Genomic DNA, 23,297 nt, shown 5'->3' on the forward strand with positions numbered 1-23,297 from the left:
CTTGTAAATGGTGTAAGATATTGGTCCAGTGTCTACCTGCCTGCTTTCTGGTTTTCCCAACAATTTTTACCAGATAGTGAATTCTTATCCCTAAAGCTTAATTCTTTATATTTGTCAAACATAAGGTTACTATAATCATTTACTACTGTGTATTGTATATCTACTCTGTTCCATTGATCTATCTTTCTATTTCTTAGCCAGTGACAGATAGTTTTGATAATTACTGTCTTATAATATACTTAAAGATCTGCTACTGCTAACCCTCCTTCTCTTTACATTTTTTTTCATTAATTCCTTTGATATTCTTGACCTTTTGTTCTTCCAAATAAATGTTATTATTTTTCCTAGCTCAATAAAACTTTTTTTTTTGGCAATTTAATTGGGATGATATCAAATAAGTAAATTAGTTTAGGTAGAATTGTCATTTTTATTATATTGGCTCTGCCCACCTAATGTTTCTCCAATTATTTAAACCTGACTTTAATTATATGAAAAGTGTTTTATAATTGTGTTTATGTAGGCCCTGGGTTTGTTTTGGTAGATATATTCCCAAGTATTTTATACAGTGTGCAGTTATTTTAAATGAGGCATCTCTTACGATCTCTTTCTGCAGGGTTTTGTTGGTAATGTATAGAAATGCTGATAATTTATGCAGGTTTATTTTATATCCTGCTACTTTGCTAAAAGTATTGTTTCAACTAACATTTTAGTTGAATCTCTAGGGTTTTCCAAGTATATCATAATGTTCTCTGCAAAAAGAGATAGTTTTATTACCTCATTGCCCATTCTGATTTCTTCAATTTCTTTTTCTTCTCTTACTGCTATTGCTAGCATTTCTAATACAATATTGAATAATATTGATGATAATGAGCATCCTTATTTTACTCTTGATCTTATTGGGAAGGCTTCTAGCTTGCCCCCATTACAAATAATGCTTGCTGATGGTTTTAGGTAGATACTTCTTATCATTTTAAAGAAAATCCATTTGTACCTATGTTTTCAAGCATTTTTTAATAGGAATGAATGTTGTATTTTGTCAAAAGCTTTTTCTGCATCTATTGAAATAATCATGATTTTTCTTCCTTTTGCTACTGATATAATCACTTATGTTGATAGTCTTCTTTATGTTATAACATCCTTGTATGCCTGGCATAAATCCTACTTGGTCACAATGCATAATCTTTTTGACATAGTGTCACAGTCTGCTAGCTAGTATTTTACTTAGGATTTTTGCACCCATATTCATTAGTGAAATTGGTCTATAATTTTCTTTCTCTGTTTTTGCTCATCCTGGTTTAGATATCAGCCGCATATTTGTTTCATAAAAGGAGTTTGGTAGGACCCCTTCTTTGCCCATTATTCTAAATAATTTATTTGATATTGGAATTATTTGATCTTTAAATGTTAGATAGAAGTTACTTGTAAATCCATCCGGTCCTGATACTTTTTTCTTAGGAAGCTCAATTTCTTTTTCTAAAATAGGTTTATTTAAATATTGTATTTCCTCCTCTGTTAAATTAGGCAGTTTATATTTTTTAAAGGTATTCTTCCATTCACTCAAATTGTGAAATTTATTAGCATATAATTGGACAAATGATTCCTAATAAGTGCTTTGATTTCATCTTCAATTGGTAGTATAGTAACTTTTTTCATTTTTGATACTAGTGATTTGGTCTTCTCTCTTTTTAAAAATAATATTAAGCAATGGTTTATCTATTTTATTATTTTTTTCATAAAAGCAATTCCTGGTTCTATTTATTAATTCAATGGTTTTCTTGGATTCAGTTTTATTAATCTCACTTTTAATTTTTAGGATTTCTAATTTGGTATTTAATTAAGGATTTTTAATTTGTTTTTATTTTTTTTTAATTGTTCTTTTCATTGGTCTGCTTTTTCTCTGTTATTGATACAAGCATTTAGAGATAAACTTTCCTCTGATTGCTACTTTTGCTGCATCCCCTAGGTTTTGGTATGTTGTCTAATTAGTGTCATTCTGTTTAATAAAATTATTTATTTTTCTATGACTTGTTCTTTAACCCACTCATTCTTTAAGAATAGGTTATTTAGCCTGCAATTAATTTTTAATTTGTGTTTCTGTAGTCCTTCATTAATTATAATTTTAGTGCATTATAATCTGAAAATGATGTATTTAATATTTCTGCTTTTCTATCTTTAACTATAAAGTTTTTAATGACTTAATATAAGGTCAATTTTTGTAAAGGTACCATGTACCGCTGAGAAAAAGGTATATTCCTTTCTATTCCTGTTCAATTCTCTCCATATAGCTATCATATCTAGCATTATCTAAGATTCTACTCATCTCCTTGACTTCTTTCTTATTTATTTTTTGGTTAGATTTATCTAATTCTGAGAGGGGAAGGTTGAAGTCCCCCACTATTATAGCTTTGCTATCTATTTCCACTTGTAATTCATTTAGCTTTTCCTTTAAAAATCTGGAAGCTATAGCACTTGATGCATATAAATTTAGCGCTGATATTACTTCATTCATCTATGGTACCTTTTACCATAATATAGTTTCCCTGTCTTTTTAAATCTATTTAGTTTTAACTTAGTCTGAGATTATGATTGCTACTTCTGCTCTTCTTTGCACCAGCTGAAGATATTAATTCTACTCCAGTCCTTTATTTTTACTCTATGTGTATCTCTCATTTTTAAATGTGTTTTTGTTATAAACAACATATTGTTGAATTCTGGTTTTTTAATCTATTTTGCTTTTCTGTTACCTTTTTATGGGGGAGTTCACCCTTCACATTTAAAGTTATAACTACTAGTTGTGCATTTCCCTCCATCCTATGTTTTCTCACTGTTTATCCTTCTCTTCCTCCCTCCTCAAACACCTAATTTATTTCTAACCACTGCCTCCCTAATCTACACCCCTCTTAAGAATCACTCTCTTATCCTATCCCCTTTTCTCCTATTTCTTTGTAAGTTAGGCAGACTTTTATACTCTTCTAGATGTGTATGTTATTCCATCTTTAACAAAGTTCTGAAGAAAATAAGATTCTAGCACTACCAGCCCTCCAACCTCTCCTGCCCTCTACTATAACAGTTCTTCCATTCACACCTCATTTGTATGAGATAATTGCTCCATTTTACCTGTCCCTACCCAATTTTATTTTTTAGGATCATCCCAACATAACTCAACCTCAAGCCTTCTACCAATGTATGCTCTTTCAAACTACCCAAGTAATGATACCATTCTTAAGAGTTGCAGAAAACATTTTCCCATATAAGAAGTAAACAGTTTGACCTTATTAAATCCCTCCTTATAATTGGTCTTTAATGTTTACCTTTTTGTGTTTCTCCAGATTCTTGTAGGTCACATTTTCAGTTCTAGTCTTTTCCTTATAAATGCCTGGAAGTCCTTTAATTCATTAAATATTATTTTTTTCCCCACGCATTATTACACTCAGCTTTGCTGAGTAAGTTATTCTTGGTTGCATATCCAGTTCCTTTGCTCTTGGGAATATAATGTTTCATGCCCTTCAATCTTTTAATGTAGAAACTGCTAAATCTTGTGTTATCCTCACTGTACAGCTCAACAGTATTTAATTTTTTTTCTAGTACTTGTAGTATTTTTCTTCTTGACCTGGGTGTTTTGAAACTTAGCTATAATCTTCCTCAATAATTTCTTGAAGTATAGTGTCTACATTTTTTTTTTAACCATAACTTTCAGAGAATCCAAGAGCTCATATATTTTCTCTCCTCGATCTGTTCTTCAGGTCAGTTGTTTTTTTAATGAGATGTTTCACATTTTCTCTTCTTTTTTTCCATTCTTTTGATTTTATTATTTCTTGGTATCTTACGAAGTCATTAGCTTCCTCTTGCCCAACGTTATTTTCTTTTGTAAGTTTTTGCACCTCTTTTCCTAATTAGCTGATTTTTTTTCAGAATTTTTTTTACATTACTTTTTCCTCCCTAATTTTTCCTCAATCTCTGTGATTTTTAAAGTTCTTTTTAAGCTCTTCCAAGAACCCTTTTGGAGCTTGTGACTATTTTTCATATTTCTTTAAAGTAGAAGTAGCTATTGTAACTTGAGGATCTTCTTTTGAATTTGAACCCTGACAGCAGCTATCTGTGGTCAGGTTTTTTGTCTCTCTCTCACTCTGGTCAGGTTCTCTCTCTTTTTTTTTTTAAGTGGCTTTTTTCTTGGCTGTTAACTTTGCATTAGAGGTAGGCTCATTTCCTGAGAAGTGGGGGAATAAAGTCTGTAGCTTCAGGTTTTCCAGCTGTTTTCTGAGCTCTCTCTGGAGGGCTTTACTTCAGGTCTTCCTTTCTGCACCCCAGAGCCTCCACCAGGGCCCCCAGCAATGCTGTCTCCTCAAATGCTTTTTTACTCCCTGCTGTCCCTCCTGAGGTTGTAAACTTCAGCTCATCCCTCTGCCCAGGAATCAAAACCAGGGATTCTGCCCTCCTGGGAGTGCCCATAGCCAGCAGGCTATGCCGTCACACTCACGGGTGTTCCCTTTCCCCTCCTCGCCCACAGCCTTAGCCTGGATCCCTGTCTTGTCATCGCACCTGGGCTCCCAGGCCAGCTTGCCAGCTGACTGCCCCAGAATCTCCCTCAGACCCCAAAACTGTCCCTGGGGCAAAAGTTCTGGGACCTGAGGCTGCCCACCCCACCCCACCTCCACACTAACCCTGCCCTGTCCCACACCAGCCCCGCCCCCACTCCCACCGCAGCCGCGTCCCCGCCCCCACAGCCGCCCCCAGGGCACGTGGTTTGCTAATTCAACATGGCTGGCCTGAACGAGTCTGCGCTTCCTTTAGTCCAAGCCCAGGCCCAGGAGGTCCGCTCTTTCCTACCAAGTTGTCTTAACTTAGTTACGGACTTTACTACGACTTTTAGTTATTTATGCCACTCAGAGTTTACTATTATTCCAAATTATTTTTGGCGGAATTGGAAAGAGCCGCGTAATTTCCTCCTCATTCTGCCATCGTCCCAGAATCCTCTCCTGATCCCTCGAGCTTTCCAAGGGGCTGATGAACCCCTTCCTCTGAAGAGAGAAGTGGGCTTTGCTCCCCCTCTGGGGTCGTTGTGGGAAAGCACCAACACCTGGCCAGGCTCCAATGAGCAGCATTTTTGTGTCCTTTGCTATTCTAGGGTGTGAGTTCCATCAAGGAAGGCCACATCCTGGCCATCATTTGAAGACAGGCATGAGCTTCCTGAGGCTTTGGAAGAATTGGGCACTGAGGAAAAGGCAAAAGGTAACAGGTGTACTCTTAATGGACCCAGGTTTCTGCTGCCCCTATAGCCCTGAGAGTGATGATGCAGTGGGAAAGCTAGCTCCATGTGCTGGTAGAGGCCATGGGTTCCAATCCTGACTTGACCCCTTGCTACCTACCTGACCTTGGGCCCTCAGTTTGCTCCTCTGTGGAATGAAAGGGTTGAGCAAGAAGACCCTGTCAGGTGCCTTGTGGCTCCACGTGCAGCCCTTCAGGACCCCTGTTTTGGGGGAATCCAAATCTGAGCAGCTGGGGGTCAGGAGAACATGGCAGGCCCTGGGGATGGGCCCCTGGGAATGGCTCTGTTTGTGCTTAGGAAGAGCTGTGGTTTCACTTAATGAATCAAAAAACCAGGGTCGTGGTGCTGTGAACCCATCTGACAGGTGTCCCATATGCAGAGATGTTCCCATGCCCTGCAGCACTGACATTTGCCCAGAACTGCAGGTGCCCTCATGGAATCACTCCACTTTTGTCCACCAGCAAGATGGTTTTATTATTATTATCATCATTATTATTTATTATGTCTGCAAAGTAAGCAAGTTCTCTTTGAGTATCCCCTGTGCAGAATGCTTTAGGTGGAGGGGGGAGTAAATGCTAACAATGTGTAGGGCACAGTCCCTGCCCTCAGGAACACCCCATAGTCCTGAACAACACAACATGTATACATTGAGAACATAGTTAGCTGAGGACACTGCTTGACACAAAGGTATGGGACAACATCCCTACCCTCAAGTGGCTTGCAGTCTGGTCAGGGAGAAACGTGCTGTGATATTTCATATTGTCTCTCTGACTCTCCTGAAAACTTTACATACATCTGTGATAGATAATAATAGAATGCAAAATACTTCAATAGCTCCATGATTTCATTAATTAATTGATGGGGCATGGCAAATAGAGTGCTGGACCTGGAGTCAGGAAGACCTGGGTTCAGACCCTTCCTTCAACATTCATTACCTTTGTTACCTTGGGTGCGGCATTGAGCCTTCTTGGACCTCAGTTTCCCCATCTGTAAAATGAGGGGGTTGGATTAGATGCTTTCTGAGGTCTGTGATCCTCAGGTCACCTCTAGGTCTGTGATCATGGAATCCTATGAACTACTAGCTATATGCCTCAGTTTCCAAATCTGTTCAATGGGGATGATGATAGCACATACCTCACAGGGGTGTTATGAGGATCAGATAAGATGATTTTGTGAAGTGCTTTGTAAACCTTAAAGTGCTGTGGAGATGACAGCTCATATCACGATTCATGTGAATACTCCATCTAGTCAGTTTAAACACAGGCTGCACTCACCTTCTTATGCAGTGCATATCTTGCCATGAATATTCCACACAGAGTCTACCTGTTGGTCTTTCCACTCTGTTGATTCCATCTGGCATCCCTTCATTTCACTAAATGACCATCCCACTTCCTTTTTTGATCCTCTGCTTCCTGGACCATTCCCTTTAGGACACTTGAGCCCCAGTTATCTTGGGCTGCAGCTACCTTCAGCCCACTGGGTGTCTCCCCCTTCCTCCCGGGGTTATCCACCATTTTGATTCTTTGTGGATAGCGCCATTCCATGATCCAGAGCCACACAGCATCACAGGAAGAATATTCCTAGGAGAAAGGTTGGGTTTTGTGTCAGGAATCAGATGGACATCTACAAACTAAGCAGTAAATGAGGAGCCTGGATTTCAGGGGAAGGAGGGGTGCATTGGGCATGTGCACATCGCTAACTGGGCCCTCAGAGGCCATCAAGATCAACCCCTTCATCTTACAGGTAAGGAAACCGAGGTGCAGAGAGGGCACCTGATTTACACAGAGTCACGTAAATAGCTCATGACAGAGCAGCTGACTTCAAATCCAGAACTGTCTGTAACGTATATGTGTATATATATATATGTGTATATGTATATATTACTAAATTAACAAATATCACCCAACGTGAACATTTCAATATAACACAAAAAGAAAAAAGGATGGAACTTGAAACTGTGAGCACCTGTTACATACAACTTCCTTTTTTAAAGTATAAATATAATTTAATATGAACTGCATTGCTCATATGAACTTCTTTCTGTTCTCATCTGTGTACTTTGCCCAATGAGTCTTTTACTTTCTCTTTGTTTTTTCTTGCCATTCTCACTACTCATTAGCCCTTCCCATCTCCTACTCTTATACAAATTATCACCTTCATTAAGATGACTTAGCTCTACTTGTCCATCCCTAACCTCCCTCCCAACTTCCATTCTCACATTATTTCCCACTGCCAACTGAGTGTTCATAGGCAATTAAAACTCAACATGTCCAAAACTGAACTTATTATCTTTCCCCACAAACCCTCCTTATTTCTGTTTTCCCTATTATTATTGAGGGAAACCACCATCCTCCCAGTCACCAAAGCTCACAACCCAGGTATTGTCCTCAATTCCTCACTCTCTTTCACTCTTATCCAACCTGTTGCTAATGCTTGTTGATTTTACCTTTATAATATTTCTTGTATATATCCTTTCTCTTCACCACTCGAGTGCAAGCCTTCACCACCTCATGCCTGGGCTATTGCAGTAGCCTGCTGGTTGATCTTCCAGCCATAAGTCTCTCCCTACAGCAGTCCATTCTCAGTTGTCAAAGTGATCTTCCTGAAGCTCAGGTCTGACCATTTCACTCTCTACTTGGTCAACACCAGAGGTTCCCTATTAGCTCTAGGATCAAATATAAGATCCTCTATGTTTGGCATTCAAAGACATTCTTAATCTGGCCCCCTCTACCTTTCCAGGCTTTTACATTTTCATCCCTCCTCCCCATGCCTAGAATTTTCTCCCTCCTCATCACTGTCTCTGGCTTCCTTGACTTCCTTCAATTCCCATCTAAAATCTCACCTTCCAAAGGAATGGTTTCCTGAGCCCCCTCAATTCTAGTGCCTTCCCTTTGTTGTGTGTCTCCAATTTATCCTCTGATATAGTTTGTTTGTATGATGGTTGCTTGCTTGTTGTCTCCCCATTAGATTGTGAGCTTAGGGACTGGGGTTTTGTTGCTTTGGTTTTTTCCTTTCTTTGTATCCACAGTGCTTAGCACAGTTCTTATAACATAGTAGATACTTAATATATGTTTATTGACTTACTGACAGTTAAGACAAGGTCCTTGACCCAATGAAGAGTATAGTCTGGTCAAGGGAACCCACAAAACCATAGAATAAATGCAATACAAACTAGAACAAGAGAAATTTTTTTTCCACTATATTTTCTTTTTTTTAATATTAATTTATTTTTAGTTTTCAACATTTAGTTCCATAAGATTTTGATTTTTAAATTTTCTCCCACTCCCTCCCGCCTCCCTCCCCAAGACAATGTGTAATCTGATATAGGTTCTACATATACTTCCTGTTAAACATATTTTCACATTAGTCGTGTTGTAAAGAAGAATTAGAACCAATAGGAGTTAACACAAGAAAGAAGAAACAAAACAAAACAGAAGGAAAAAAAGAGCAAATAGTATGCTTCAATCTGCATTCAAACTCCACAGATCCATAGTTCTTTTTCTGGATATGGATAATATTTTCCATCATGAGACTTTTGGAGATGTCTTAGATCCTTTCATTGTTGAGAAGAGCTTAGTCATCCCACAACATGGCTGTCACTGTGTGTGACGTTCTCCTGGTTCTGCTCAGTTCACTCAGCATCAGTCCATACAAGTTTTTCCAGATTTTTCTGAAGTCTGCTTGCTCATCACTTCTTATAGCACAATAGTGTTTCATTAGATTCACATAACACAACTTGTAGAACAAGAGAAGTTTTAAAAAGACACCAAGGGTGACAAATTCAGAGAAAACAAAAATAAAAATTGTGAGAAACTCAACTAAATGCAGCAGATCCATTGTAGTGTCCTGAGTGATACTTGTCATGGTACCTGATGCTTGGGAATAAAGTTTTGTTTGCTTGTTTTTCAGCTAGGTGTAGGTTAGATTGAAGAGCAGAACTCACCTATAACTGGCAAGGTCAAAATGAGTCAATGGGATTGAGGTGTCAGCAAAAAGCTAATGTGATCTGAAAATGCACCGTGCCTGAAAAGAGGATGGTGCTATCCCTGATGTAACTCTTATTAGACAATCTCTGGAGTATTGTTTTCAATTCTGGATACTCCATTTAAGGACCTTTTTGGTGTATGTGTGGTGTATGGTTTATGTGATGTGTGAGTGTAGGGGTAGGGAGTGGGGAGGGGGTGTCTGTGTGTATCTCAGTGCTCCATCCTGGACTCTTCCCTTCCCTTCCTTGGGGTCTCATTAGCTCTCATGGATTCACTTTGAACTCTTTAGAAATGATCCCCCCCCTCCATCTACATATCTAATCCTCAGCTCTCTGCTGAGCTCTACTTTCCTGCATTTCCAACTGCCAGTTTAACATCTCCATCTGGATGTTCTGTAGGCATCTCAAACTCATCATGCCCCAAGCAAAACTCATTATCTTTCTTCCTAAACCTAGTCCTCATCCTATTTTCCCTATTTCTGTCCAGCACACCATCATTCTTTAGGTCTCCCACGTTCCTGGACTTGGAGTAGTTTTCAACTCTTCACACTCACTCACATTCCCTTACCCATTACCCCTTCCCTAATTGATTTCCAAGTCTTATCAGTTCCACCTCTTTAGCATTTATAGTATTTATCTGCTTCTACAGGGCAGCTAGGTGGTACAGTATATAGAGTGCCAGGAATCAGGAAGACACAACCCTATTTGCCTCAGTTTCTTCATCTGTAAAAATGAGGTGGAGAAGGAAATGGCAAATCACTGCAGTATCTTTGCCAAGAAAACCCCAAATGGGGTCACAAAGAGTCAAACAAGATTGAAAAACAATATTCTTACACATGGCCACTACTCTAATTCAAGTCCTCTTACCTGAAGTCTTGTAATAGCTTCCAGTTATTCCTGACTCCAAGACTAGCCCTCACTCTCCCCTACACCAGTGATGATGATGATTTCTGGACAGGCATGACCAAAAGGGCAGCTACAAACATACTTGACTCAGTTTTTAGAACAGAAGCTGCTGTGGCTTGCTGGTGCAGAGAATAAAATCAATTTTAAGAAAAAACCTTCTTTGTTCTTCCCAGGCTTTCTCTTCCTCACTAGGCATTTCTCCTCGATCAGCTGTTCTCCCTGCTCTTTCATTCTGTTCTCCTTGTTGACAGAATATTTTTTGGAAGTGTCTCTGGGGAACTAGGGGGAAGAGATACAGATCACTCCTTGGAAGTCACCAAGCATTTATTAAACACCTATGGCATTCCAGGCACTGTGCTAAGTGCTGGGTATAAAAGGAAAGCAAAAACAGTCCTGGCTTTCAAGAAGCTCACAGCCTAATGGGAGAGACAACATGCAGAAACAACTGTGCAAACAAGGCAGATACAAGCTAAAGTGGAGGTTATCTCAGAGAGAAGATATCAACAATGATGAGGACTGGGAAAGCCTTCCTGCAGAAAGTGGGATTTTAGCTGAGACCTGAAGAAAGCCAGGAGGCAGAGATGAGGAAGGAGAAAGTTCCAGGCATGGGGGAGAGCCAGTGAAAATGCACCATCAGAGATGGAATGCCTTAGGTGAGGAACTGCAAGAAGGCCAGTGTCTCTGGATCAGACTAGATGGTGGGGAGTAAGGTATAAGAAGACTGGAAAAGGAGGAAGGGGCTAGGATGTGAAGAGCTTGAAAAACCAAACAGAGGATGCTATATTTAATCCTGGAGACAACAAAGCCACCAGGCTTTATTGAATAGGGAATTAACATGGTCAGATCTGTCATTTAAGATCACTTTGATAATTGAGTAGAAGATACCGTGGAGTTAGGAGAAACATGAGGCAGGAAGACTAACCAAAATCTATTGCTGTAGTCAAGTTATGAGGTCGTGAGGGCCTGGACCAGGGTGGTGGCAGTGTTAGAGAGAAGGGATACGATGTGTATGAGACTTTACTAAATTAGAATCAATGGGATTTTCAATTGATTAAATCTAAGGAGAGAGAGAAGGAGGAGGAGAAGGAGGAGGAGGAGTCAGACACTTAGATTGCAAGTCTCAGTGACTGGAAGAATGGGAGCTACTTCATCAATTAAGGACCTGGGCTATTGTGGCCCCCTAGAATCTGGACCTCTCCTCTCCTCTTCTGATGCCACTCACTTGCTATTGTTCCATATGGTCTGGGAATGTAGCCATTGATCTATTGGATTTCCAAAGTGATTTCATCATCAGTGCTGTATTCCAGGAAATTGCAAGATGTCTGGAGAAAACAGGGACAGCCCTCTGTAATCCCTAGGAATGTTGTCAGAAGTCTCTGGTTCCTTTCCCCCAACTTTTGGTCTTATTAAGAGTGAAATCAGAGTAGCTTAGGCATACTGAGGTGGTGGCTTATAGAGAACACCAGAAGAGAAAAAGCATAGACTTCTCTGCTCCAGTTAAGAACAGAATTTCAAAATGGGAAGCAGCCTCAGGGGCCATACCTGAACAAAAATCCACTCTATAGCAAGTCGCCAGTGCTACTGCTGCATGGCAACATCATTAACAGCAGCCATCCAAGTCCTTCTCAGGCATTCCACTTTCCCTTGCCCTAAGTTAGAGTTAGGGTAGGGGGAGAAAAGAAAATCTTCTGGCTTCAGTGATATTATACATCTTTTCCCATAGTACCTCCCCATCCCCAACCATGGCATTCGTCAATCTCAATGTCCACATCATGACAAGGTATCTTGGGAGGCATTCACTCATTTAGTAAGCATTTTTAAGTACCTACTATGTGCCAAGCATGAGAGACAGTATGGCATGGTGGATATAGAACATTTTACAGATGGAAAGACAGAGGCACAGAGAGATGAAGTAGCTTATTCAAAGCTGCATATTCAGTAAATGTCAGAGGTGGGACTTGAACCTAGGTATTTCTTGGCTCAAAGGCCAACTTCTTTCCACATCCATTCCACTGCCTATCCAAGAGCAAAAGTAGCTGGATGGCACTGCCTCAAGGCCAACAGCTCCAGGTTCTAAACCAGTGACAGAGCAGGAGGGAAGTGGACACCATCATTCAGACTTTTGAGAGTTCTGAGTGCTTTCTCCTCCACCCTGCCTTCCCTTCCTTTCAGAATCCTAGGTGGCTTGAGTTGTGATAGAGATGGTCAGGATAAGAGCCTGGAAATGCCAGTTTGACAAATGTATCCTCTCAGAAGTCAGCCTAGGTGGTGCTTAATTAATATTAACAGGCATGTTTAAAGGGGGAAAGAGAGATGGAAAATAGGGCTGCTTTGAAAATATGTTTGTAATTATGTTGTGAAAGTTCTCAGTATTATACTGTGAAATTCAGGAACGTGCCTGTTGGTAGCTCAGGGGGAGTGCCTTGTTGGGGGGCTGGGAAGGAGGGGGGGGACATCAGAGTGTTTCTGTTTGTGTGTGTCTGGTGGAAATGGGGACTGATATGGTAGAGTCAGAGTTGTAGAGTTATCTAGGGATGAGATGTAAGTCCTCCCTACAAAAAAAATACCCTGTACTCTTCATGAGCAAAACAATGAAACTAAAATCCCAAATTGAGTTAAAATAATCTTTCAAAAATGTCAGATGCTTATCTGTTTCAAAAATTAGCTTCCTCTTCTTTGGGGGAAAAGACTGTAGGCAGCAGACATTCACGCTAATTCATTGACACTTAAGAGTTGTAACAGTCCTTAGAGGCCATCTAGTATCCTTCTGTATGAATACAACTGGGTCAACCTCAACAAGTAGGCCTTGAGCCTCTGGGCACCAGCTGTTCAGAGACATGGGAGAGTAAAATATCTGAAAAGAGAAAATTATAAACAGTACAAGAGTAATTGGGGCAGCTAGGTGGCATAGTGGATAGAGTGCCAGGCCTGCAGTCACAAAGACTCATCTTCCTGAGTTCAAATCTGGCCTCAGATAAGTCACTTAATCCTGTTTACCTCAGTTTCCTCATTTATAAAACGAGCTGGAGAAAGAAATGGCAAGCCATTCCATTATCTCTGCCAAGAAAACCCCAAATGGCGTCATCAAGAGTTGGACACAACTGAAAAACTACTGAACAACAAGAGTAATGGGGAAGCCCTCTAGCTCTTGAGGCCATACTCTGACATTGAGGCAGGTCAGGAGAACCAGAGATAGACTTTGAACTAGGATAAGGCAATCTGGGCTTTGCTGCAGGCACCAGAATTTAGAAGATGCTGATAGTGCTGGCACTCCCTCAGCAGCATATAGTAAGTGGGAATAACTTATTAAAATGGGAAAGTCCCAGATGGCTGCCTCCCCAGTTGAGACTTCAAGGTATGTGTTGGGGGGGGGGTTGTGATTTTTGCCTCTGGGGGTTAGTGTTCCCAGATCTTTCTCTCCCACCCAGAGAGTGGTATTCACCAATCCTTACCTCTAGAATTTGTATTTAAAAGTTGAATTGAGGCAATTTTGGCACTATTTTCCCTTAGTGTATTTTTTGAAGCATGGTAGGTACTCAGGTACCAAAATTGTTGGATATAGCTCTGGTTAACACCTCCACAATTCAAGGGTAAGGAGACAATGAGTGAGTCAAGATAGAAAGTACTCGACCTGATTCTAGAGAGGCCTCAGGAAACAAAAGGTAGGGGATATGTTATGGAGTACCTTTGCCTCCCATTTATTCCATCTAAACTTATAGAAGAAAACTCCCCGAGGGCAGGGACCATTTTGTCTTTGAATGCCCAGTGTTTAGCACAGTGTCTTGTACCCATTAGGTACTGAATAAAAGTCTGTTGAATCAAATTGAATACAGAAGACCTGAGCTTGGAAAGTAACTCCACTGAACAGTTATAATGTGTGAATGTTACGGAATACCATTGTGCAGTAAGAAATGATAAAGGGGATAGTTTCAGAAAAACCTGGGAAGACTTGTATGAACTGATGCAGAGTGGAGTGAGAACGTTACATTTAATAACAACAGCATTATAAATACAAACAACTTTGAAAGTTATGATGATCAATCCAATAACCAACCATGACTGCAGGGAACCAGCAATGAAGCATGTTACCCAACTCTTGACAGAGATGATGGACTAATATGCAAAATGAAATCTATCTATCTATCTATCTATCTATCTATCTATCTATCTGTCTGTCTATATACACATATATTTATATATGTATGCATATATACATATATATATTTTGTTTCATATGGCCAGTTAAGAATGTGGTTTGTTAGACTATGTGTATTTGTTACAAGCCTGTTATCTTTCTTTTCAGTAATGAGGGGAGTAGGATTGGAAGGAGAGAAAATTGATTTTTGTTGATTGAAAAAAAAATTAGGGGCAGCGAAGGGGCACAGTGGATAGAGCACTGGTCCTAGAGTCAGAAGGATCTGAGGTCAAATCTAGCCTGAGACACATAACACTCACTAGCTGTGTGACTCTGGGCAAGTCACTTAACCCCAACTGCCTCACAAAAATAAAATAAAATAAAATTTAATTTAAAGATAAAATAAAATGAAAGAGTTGGACTCCATGATCTATAAGATTAAAAAAAAGGGAGTTCAAAGGGACGGATCTAAGTTGTGTGTATTGTAAGGTGGGGGAGGTTGTGTTGGGGAATGGAGAGCATAGGCAAACATTTCTGAGGAGTGATGAGGTTGTATGGAAGGTGACTGATTTGCCTGGTAGGAAGCCAAAGAAGCAAGTAATTATCTGTGAGGAGTCATGTCTCTGCTATCTGGGCTTGGTATCTTATTTCCTTCATGAAGCTGCCAGGATCAAACTTCCTCTTTCATCACTTTCTCATCTAGCTCACTATCTTGCCAAACTTGCTCCCCACCCCCACTCATCTCATTAGTGGGCTGAAACAGGAGGGGGTGAGATAAAGTCTATATGATGATGGCCCCTGCCAGCATGCAATTTTCCAGGAGACAGCTATAAATGCTATTTTGTATTCCTTCCCAACCCCCAACTTCCCCAATAAGGGTTTATAGAATTATAGAGTTAGAGCTGCAAGAGGCCATTGAGTAAAAACTCCTCACTTTGAAGACAAGAAGGCTGCAACACAGAAAGGTGACTTACCCAAGGTTATGCAGTTAGTAAATATATGTGGTAGAATTTGAACCCAGGTCTTCCTGACTCCAAATCCCATTCCTTATCCACTTGCCATGTGTGCTCAGTCACCTCTTTGCTCTGTTTGTATGCTCTCACATCGTTAACTAGACTGTGAGGTAACTATCCTTCTCTAGGGCTAAAATAGATAAGGAATTTGACTACTGTCAGTTGCCTTAACATGAAGTGGACATATCTATCCCAAGCAATGTAGTATGAGGGGAAGAACACCAGATTGGCAGAGGCCAGACCTGGGCACGTTTTGAGCTCTGCTTGACCTCTTTCTTCTTACATTACCCTGACCTTTCTGACCTTCTTCATCTGTAAAATGAAGATGATAATACATAATGCAGGACTGCTGTGAAGGAAGCATTTTGCAATAGAAATGTGACCTCTGGTCATTGTTTTGTTACTTTTTAGGAAGTGTGGAAAGGGCACTATTCTTAGAAGCCAGGTTGGTAGACAAACTACTGCTTTCTTTCTCTGTTTCTTGTGCTTTCTCCTCCATCCTTCCCTTCCTATTCTTTTCTAGATAACAACTTGAATTTTTTATAAAATTAAAAAAAAACTTTTCCACATAATCTGTCTGCATGCCCTGTTTTCTCTTTTGAAATAGAATTAGACAGGGGGCAGCTAGGTGGCACAGTGGATAGAGCACCAGCCCTAGAGGCAGGAGGACCTGAGTTCAAATCCCATCTCAGACCAGAAACACTTACTGGCTGTGTGACACTGGGCAAGTCACTTCACCACAATTGCCTCGCAAAAAAAAAAAATAGAATCAGACAGTCAGTAGAGACTCTGCTAAGCAGATGCTATTTCTTCTTGCTTAGGACAATGGGTTGAACTGGGAAAACTTCAAGGAGGGTCTGAGTACTTTCCCCTAGAGGAAATAATGGGGAAGGATAGAGGGTTAATCTGCACCCATTGCTCTACTCTCATTTTTGTTTGTCTGTTTTCAGAGAGGGCCAGTGACATCTTGGTGTGATGGATTTAAGTGAGGCAGAGTTGCACAAAGTTGGTAGCCTTACTCTCTTTTCCAGTCATCCAAGTCCAGTGGCAAGACAGAAGTCAAGATGACTGGTGATGGCTGGGGATGCAGTGGATGACCTTGGTGTCTTTGATGTCTGACCCAGCTCTAAGTGGTCCATAGTGCCTGCTTCATCCACCTTCATGGTTATTGGAATAAATTGTTCTCATTCACTCATTACACTGGGTGAAGTCTTCCCATGCTTGGAGTAGACTCCCCCCTAACTCATAGATGGGTTTGAGGCCTGTCAGTTACCCTAAACCTGGTTTATCCTGTTTGCCCAGATGCTTTTATTGGGGAGGGGTGGCCACTTTTTGACCCTTTCTTTTCTCATTTGCTTCCTTCTTTATTCCCTTGGGTCAGAAAGATCTCACTGTGCATTTTGGGGAAGATGCCAGTGAGCTCAGTCTTCATTAGCAGACTGGTCCTTCTTCCCTCAGCATCAAGGGTTCTACAGTGTCAGAACTATCCTAAATATAAACACTAATGTTCAATTATTTTGTAAGACATCTCCTTTTCCTTTTCTTTGTTTTAAAACATGTTGGCTACTGGAGATAGTCTCCTGGCAAGAGTGAGTGGTTGAAGACAAGGAGGGTTATTAGGAGATCTTAATTGTAATCGACCTTGCCACAAACTGCTGTTACTTGGGTTGATCTCCAATGTTACTTCCAGTTCTAAATTTCTGATTCTAATGCATTTTTTGACCAGAAAGATCTCATCTTCTATCCCTTTTCTCCTATTTTAGAGTAGAAAGAAGGGGGAAGTTATTAATAAAAGATCACATTTATATTATACTTCTAACATATTATGAAAAGTGCTTTCTCTTGAACACTCTGGTAGAGATGAGTACCAGAATTATTATCGTGTCCATTTTACAGATGAAGAAGCAGATTCTCAAAAAGGATTGCCAAGTGGATTGCCCAGGGTCTCACAGCAAGTGAGGGTCAGAGCTGGGATTCCAACCTAGATCTGACCCTTACTCCAGTACTCCTTTGGTTACACCATGGTGGTCAGCACACTTGCCAAGGTTCTAGACAGAAATCACGTTGTTTCTTGTGACAGTTTCACGTTGATTTCATTCTTTTAACCTGTCTCCTAGTACAGAAACATCATACTTGGTGGGCTGATTCTAAGTGGGTTTTTTTTATAATCTTGTGTGTGGTCCCATTCTCTCTTTGATTTTTTCCTGTATTTTTGCTTTGTTACCGGAGTCATTTTGTTGTGGAACTGGTGTGGCCGTTGTCTTTATTCATTGTCCTGATATGGCTAACGAATGCAACCCACTGTACAGCCAGAATGAATGTAAGGATTTGGGTTCGACTTTAGGCAGTAATTAGGATTACTCCTTCATTCATTCATTGACAGTATATGTTGTCTTCCTCTATCGGAGGGTCCTATATCCACTGTGCCACCTAGCTGCCTTCAAAGCAGGCGGTTTTTAACTTTTGTGTTGGTATCTCCAATGCCTAGTATGGGACTTGGCACATGGTAAGTGCTCATGCATGCATTCCACTCATTCATTTCTTCATGTATCCTGATCATGAAGTCAAAATGGAAAACACCTGTGGGGGCCTTCCTCTGTCCTCCTTATTGATTTTTGCTATCTTTATGTTCATGCATATAGTATAAGCTACCTGAACTGTAATGTTTTTTCATCTCTGTGCATTTAATTGTAGGTATTTATTATGTAAGCTAATTGAAGGATTTGGGGGTTCTTTGTCTCCAAATAGAGTCACAGATTCTTTTTTGAGAAGGTACAAATGATGAATAAAGTGTCTCAATGTTTTGGGAACAAACAGGAGATTCGTATTATGTGGAACTAGGGAAATGGAATATGCTATAAACATAGTTTGTACTATGTACAGTACTGCTTAAAAATAAAATGTTTATCTAGGGGTCAGTTGGGGCAAGTTGGGGTTGAGTATATTTGGTGGGGTTGTATAGTTGCCACTCTTCTTCCTTAAACCAGAATTCTAACACTGTTATGGAGAAGCCACAGGCCTATGTCATCTTGGTCTTGAACTTGGGTGGGGTCGGGTGGAATGGTGTCTCAGTTCTGCTTGGGCAGACTTTTTATTTTATTTGAGTTCTTCTAAGCTGGTGAAAATCATTGCTCATGGTACCTATATTCTTCTGCCTTGTTTTCTCTTCTATTTCTCCTATTTTTTCCTCTTCTCTGAACTACCAAAGGACATCACTGGGTTCCATATAAATTATGTCAGGAATTTTTAACTTCAAGGAACTAGGATTTTATTGGTATAGTTATTTTTTCCACTTATATACAGCAAAGCTTCTGTGCCAAGAGTTCTTAACTGGGGTGGTCTGTAAACTTGGGGTTTTTTTAATATATTGATAACTGTATTGTGACATCATTAGTTTCCCTTGTAATCCAATGTATTTTATTTTATACATTTAGAAACATTATTCTGAGAGGGGTCTACAGGCTTCATCAGATTGCCATGACATAAACATGGCTAAGAATCATTGCTGTGCACTTTAGGAGAGAGTCTCCATGAGTTATTGTTGCTGAAAATTAATGCTCTGCAGCCAAGCTGCTGACGAGCCTTTGAGAGCTTACTTAGCAAGGCTCATTCTTGAACAGATCCTGCTAGAGCTGGCATGACATCGGAGAACCCAGAGCCATCCTCCATCCCTAATGAGGCAGGATGTTTTATGGTATTTTAATCAAAATACTCTAGCACTGGTCCTGGAGCCAGAGGACCTGGGTATCTGATGGTTACTGCCTGTGTAACATTGAGCTAATCCCATAACTTCTCTGGGCCTCAGCTTCTTCATTTATAAAATGAGAGGTTTGGACTAGATGACCTCTGAAGTCCCCCACACCTCTAGGACGATGCTGCTACGAGTACGTGAATGTTTCATGTCAACTCTATGACAGTAGGCAGAAAGTCAATAGTACAAATGGATTAAAACCCAGTCCTCCAACTCCCAATCTAGTGGGATCCATAAAGTACCATTCTGGTCAATTCTATCCCATTCTATTCCATCCCATCTCTTCCCATTCCTTCCCATCCCGTCCCACCAACATTTTTTAAAGTATTCACCATGTGCCAGGTGCTATGCTAGGTACTGAAGATACAAAGACTAAAATAATGATGGTACAGACATTTGTTCAAATATCTATCAGATTTAGGCTGCATCAGGCAGGAAGCTCAAAGTAACATATTTTTTGCTATTTTGTATTCTTTAAATTGGCCAAATGAGGATTTTTAAAAAAATTATCAGTATCTTTGGTTTTCATATCATCTCTACTCCTTGATATACCCCCTCCCCTGTTCCCTATACATTGATCCTTGTTTCAAAAAATAAAAGAAGAAGTGGGAGAGGGAGAGAGAGAAGGAGAGGGAGAAAGAGAGCACTTCTGCAAAGCTAACCACAACATCAGCTTGTGAGTCTGACAGTACATACAATATTTCATACTCACAGTCTCTTCTACCTGCAAAGAAGAGAGGGATGTGAAGCTTCTCTTCTCTAGGGCAAAAATTGGTCCAAGTGAGAATTGTTAAAGACTACTGACTAAATGGGTGGGAGACAAAGAGATTGATTTTGAGTTGGGGAACAGATAGTTCCTTCTGCCAGTCACTGCGGTATAAAACAAATTACCGTTAAGGTTAATGGTGCCATGGTCATAGAAAGAGCACTGAATTTGGAATCAGAGTACTTGAGCTCATGTCCCAGCACTGCCTAATGCAATCTCTCTGACCTTGGGCAAATCACCCTCAATTTGTTCACCCAGAAAATAGGAGATTGGACTAGATTATCTCTAAGTTCACTCAGCTCTAATTATTTGGGTATCCTAGAAAAGAGGAGTCCACTTGGACTAGCTGGGGCTTCCTAGCACTCATCTGTGTGTATCCCCCAGATCTGCATATCCCCAAATCTCAAGGCTACAGGGGGCAGGAGACGGGAAGGAGAGGACAAGTGAGGACATTCCCAGAATTGCTCAGATCCATGCTTGGCACCCTGAAGACAGAGCCCTGTTGCTCATAACCTTTGGAAGGGTCACCCATGAACCCTGGACTATGTGATGTGAGGGGAGAAGAGTTAGTCCTTCAAAAGTATAGCCTTTTCTTTTGTCGGTTTCCCCTGGGAAAGCCAGTTTCTGGTTGGAACCAGGGAGCATGTTGCTTTCATAGTAAACCTGCCTTGCTGCATTCTCTGCAGGAGAGGATTAAGGCTAAAAGTGCACAACCATGAACTCCGCCTCTTCCTCTTCCCACCCCCTCCTCACCATACCACCAAGCAAGCTCTGTGGTCTCTCAGTCTTCTGCAGGAGACCCATCCTCCCACCTAAGTTTGGAAGCATCCCCTCCTCAACCCAGAGCATTCTGCTCTCAATGACCTTCCTCCCCTCTTCCCCTGCCATTTCACCACCCCTACCCCACCCCCTGGCCCCTCTGACCTTCAGCAGGGAAGGAAACAAGAAGAACGACATTTTAAACCGAATTTATTTTGTTTTCGCTGCAGGCCCTCCAGTTCATGTTTCTCCCTCAGGACTCTGGTTAAGTCTGTCTGGTATCGGCTCCCTCTCATACTCTCGGGGGGCCCCAGACTCTCAGCTTGGGGAGGGCGAGAGGACTCTTCCCTCATTTACACAGATGGATGACTGTTGATGGATCTAAGTCCTGCCCCTTTTCCCCAGGGCTTATGGAAAGCAGGTGCCAAAATCAGCAGCCCAGCTGTCTGGGTGGTAGCAAAGGTGGGGAAGGCTCTAGCAAAGCTGAGTTCCAGGGGCCTGCCCAACTGCCATCCTTTCCATCTCCCTCAGCCTGGAAGGGTTCCTCTTCATCCAGTCTCATCAGTTTGCATTAAGAGAAGCATAGCTTCTGGGAATAAGGAGTCTTTGTAGCTGCTCTGGTCAGAACAAATTCTGGAGCTTTGGGTTCGCTTCTAGGCATCTCAGCTCGAGAAGGACAGGGATAAGCTGTAGAGTGTCCAGAGGAGGGCAACCAGTATAGTGAAGGGCTTTGATGTCATAATCAGATCAGTTGGAGGAACTGGGAAAGAGCTATTATGTATGTAAGAGGGATTAGCCTAGGGGTTCTTTCTCTTTTCTTTTCTTTTTTTTTTTTTATCCTGTGTCATGGGAGATCCCTTTGGCAGTCTGGTGAAGTCTATAGACCTCCTTTTTAGAATAATATGGTGTGTTGTTTTTTTTTTAAATCACGATTGGAGGAAATGCTAAGTTTCAATTAGTGGTTACTGAAAATAAAGATACATTTTTTTCCCATCCAAATTCACAGAAGTTTTATCTACAGACCATGGGGGTTTGGGGGATAAAGGGCTCTGTGGATCTCAGTTGAGAACCGCTGGATTAAATTTATTCTACTTATCTCTAGAGGGCAGAACCAGAAACATTTCACCTGATGTCAGGGAAAACTTCTCACTAATGACACCTATCCAAAAATGGAATATACTGCTTTGGGAGGTGGTAGGTTGCCCCTTACAAGTTGGATGACCATTTTGGGGAAAAGATGGAGTATGTTACAATGGGGATTCTTGTTCAGGTATATATTGGACTACCTCCCAGGGTTGTTTTGAGGGCCAAATGAGGTAATATTTGTAAAGTGCTTAACACAGTGCATGGCATGTATTAGACACTTAATAATGTTTATTTTCCTCCCTTCCTCCATTCTTTCCTTTGTTCCTTTCTTTTCCTTCCTTCCTTCCTTTGTTTTCCTCTCTTCTCTCCCTCCCTCCTCTTCCTCTGTCCACATAAGGAATCATACCCTTACCAGCTCTGCCCAAAGGAATATAAATTTTGAGCACTGAAACCTCGAAAGATATCTGGGGTTTATGGGCTACATTTCTTTTTTTAAGCACCTTGCCTTAAAATTAAATCACTGTGACTCTCACTGATTGGCCAACAGTAGGTCCCAGCCTAATCCTACCTTTATCATTGGGTTCTGATGGCTCAGAGTGAATGTAAATTGTTTCTGTTTTGGCCAGAAACCCTGAGGGTCTTCCTCTCCCACACTGATTTTTTTTTTTGACTAGGCCATTTTTTTCCCTCATTTCTTACCTAGCCTTAATTACCAAATGGGTATTGCTTCACACAAACTGAGACCTGGAAAAGAGCTTAAAAAGGTCAAGGTCTCCAACTGCATCCAAGGCCATCTCCAGTCATCCTGATCTGTATCTTGCCACTGGACCCAGATGGTTGTGAAGGAGAGAGTGAGGCTGCTAACTTTCCAAAGCCCTGCTTCACTTAAATCCAATTCACTTGCAAGTCATGATATCACCTTCCCAATGTCATGGTCCTCTTTGAGAACAGAGGACAAGCAGCAACCTTTCTCCCTCCCTTTGATTCTTCTTTCCTCCATTTATTCTTTCCTTTGTTCCTTTGTTCCTTCCTTCCTTCCTTCCTTCCTTCCTTCCTTCCTTCCTTCCTTCCTTCCTTCCTTCCTTCCTTCATTCCTTCCTTCCTTCCTTCCTTCTTTCCTTCCTTCTTCCCTTCCTCTGAGCTGTCTAGAAGAAGGGAAGTATTCAGATTGGATATTCTGGAGTGGCTTCGAAGGGGGGTGGTCCTAGGCTGAATGGGGCATTTGATACACGAGTCAGTAGCTTGGAGTTCTGCCCAAAAGAGCAGATGTACACTAACCACCCAACCCAAAGCCTCCCTGTATTGCTACTGCCTTCTCAGACCACTTCACAGCCTTAGAAAACCTCAGGCCACAAACTGCTTCCCAAGCCAACCTGACATTGATGAGCGGTTGGGAGGAGGGAGTAAGAGGCTTTGTGTTAGGACTTTGAGGACCTGGGAGGCCCTATTGCCCCCCATCCCATAAAAGAAACATCCTACCCTTGGCTGTTGACTGAATAAAATCTTTGATCCCTGGTGGATGCCAATACCCTTAAGAGGGGTAACTCTTTAAGCTGTTATGAATCATTGTCCTCCACTAAAGTTTTCCTTCATGATTCCTTATGGCATGGAGGGTAGTTAGCCTGGCTTC

At 41.0% G+C, this 23,297-nt stretch overlaps 1 long non-coding RNA gene across 1 annotated transcript in view; it reads left to right on the plus strand.

Annotated features, from left to right (window-relative positions):
• The first annotated feature begins 5,130 nt into the window (after positions 1 to 5,130).
• The window catches only part of LOC144457900 (uncharacterized), a 24,144-nt gene continuing 5,977 nt past the window's right edge, over positions 5,131 to 23,297 (plus strand). The window contains exon 1 of the long non-coding RNA XR_013487498.1: positions 5,131 to 5,229. This is a non-coding gene — a long non-coding RNA (uncharacterized LOC144457900). The remainder of the gene's footprint in view (positions 5,230 to 23,297) is intronic.

Source organism: Phascolarctos cinereus, unplaced genomic scaffold (genome assembly GCF_003287225.1).
Source record: "Phascolarctos cinereus isolate Bilbo 61053 unplaced genomic scaffold, phaCin_HiC Scaffold_5;HRSCAF=322, whole genome shotgun sequence".
Classification (NCBI taxonomy): Eukaryota; Metazoa; Chordata; class Mammalia; order Diprotodontia; family Phascolarctidae; genus Phascolarctos; species Phascolarctos cinereus.